Raw genomic sequence first — 2,074 nt, forward strand, 5'->3', positions numbered from 1 at the left:
GAATGATGTGATTGACTTGACCCATTCCGTTAGCTTAGCACTTGACCGTTTAGTATGTTGCTATTGCTTTCTTCATGACTTATACATGTTCCTATGACTATGAGATTATGCAACTCCTGAATATCGTTGTTGTTTTTCCCAATTAACCGGGAAATGTTAGGATTTTTATCCTGTTTTCCTTATAAACTGGATCATCTCTATTCTTAATGAAATGTAGGAACCCCTGCCCTCGCATGAGGTTCCTAAAAAAAGATGTTGGAACTAAATAGTTCTGCTTTACTATTTCCAAATATATTGGAATGGTTAAAGTTTTCTGTAGTTTATGATGGCTTTTGTTAGACAAATATGTTTTGCTTAGTTCGTTCATGAGAAGATAATGCAACTCCTCACTGCTATATAAGTGCAGATATTTAGTTCCACTGGGCAATTTAATCAGTTTTATTTCGCCATGAGAGCCAACAATCATATATTCATTTCATATAGCAAGTGGTTTGCTTCTATTTGTGGCATCTTGTGCTTTAATTTTTTTCTTAACACATGGTGGTCAGATGTTTGCCAGAGAAGCTCATTCAATCGAAAAACATGTTTGACAGATAGAACTTATATGCAATACTATTTAACTAATTGATGTAAAAAATAGCAGTATCATCCTTCTGTCCTATGTTACAAATGTTTAGTGTTCTGTTGTAGTACCATACTTTTTTTTCCAAATAATAAGTGCCACACATCAAGTGCGTGGCACTCCAGCCCTAACGTTCTTTGATGGCAATTCCAGTCACGCAAGGATGGCAAATTTCAGTGACACACGGCAAGTTTATGTCAAAAATAAACTGGAGCACGAAAGTTTTCATCCTTGCGTCACTAAGCTTGCCATAAAAAACGTTCGGAATTGCCATGTGCTCGTACCACACGTCAGGCAAGTATTAGGTTCCTTTTTTTAAGAAGGTTGATATCGATATATCCATGATTTATATTCCCTAGCACCTGGCCTAACATTCCATAACATGAAACTGTTTTAACAGTGGTGTTCATATATTTTCTAGTAAAATTCAGTTTCTTATAAAGTTTGTCTTGTCCTGTCATTATCAGGCCATGGTTGTAGAACCTGCTGAAACTTGTGTGATTTCTGGCGACAACCAGGTAAATATAGTAGCACATAGCAATTGAGCGCATTTTACAGAAGAACATCTGAAATACACTTTCCTTAGTTTATATGTTTATGTCACAATAACAGGTTATATTGCAAGCATACGGGAAGGACTTCTGGAAAACGTTTGACCATCGCATGAGCACTGATGGCAGAAGTACGGCGTCGTGGCCACCTTCATGAGCATCTACTACATGTCCAAGAAGGGCAGTAAGACCTAGAAGGATGTTCAGGAGGCCGAGTGCGTCATCCTCGAGCCCTGCCTACGACGACGATGCGGCCTAGTCTCATGCTTATCGGCCCTCTGTCTCTCTGGTTTCAATTTCTTCAGGATGAGATATTCATCAGAACTTCTGTACTACCCTTTTTCTTATCTATTAGAACTTGATCGTGCAGCATTGATTTATGTCACACCTTACTATCATTGTTGTCGTTAGTATTTAATTTACCCCTATTATCTGCGGGATTGCTTAGAACTTAATGAGAAGATTCATGTGGCATTTGACTGGAATAGTCTGATGAATGCTTTGTTGTCATTTCTCTGCCCTTGTCAGGGCATGTGCGGCACCTCTCTGCTGGCTGGTATTATGACTATTGTAAGAAGTGGTACATAGAATTTTCCAAACGTGTTGTTGTTCATTAATTACACAATTTATGCCTCTGCCTGGCTTCAATGTGCTACAGGAAATTAACACAACATACTATTTTTTTTGTGTTCGTTCCGCATGAGAGAGTGCAGAGCGTGCTGTGGCGCTGCTTTGTCACAAGCGACATCCTAAGCGCCCATTTGGTTCATAGTACTCTCTCTGTATCTTAATATAAGATGTTTTCAACACTATACAGTATAAAAAAAGTCTTATATTGTGTTGCAGGAGGGAGTATTTTAGAAACATAGGAATAGGCAAATCATAAGATTAGGATGGCATG

Source organism: Triticum urartu, chromosome 7A (genome assembly GCF_056163025.1).
Source record: "Triticum urartu cultivar PI428250 chromosome 7A, HENAU_Tu73, whole genome shotgun sequence".
In the NCBI taxonomy this organism is placed as follows: Eukaryota; Viridiplantae; Streptophyta; class Magnoliopsida; order Poales; family Poaceae; genus Triticum; species Triticum urartu.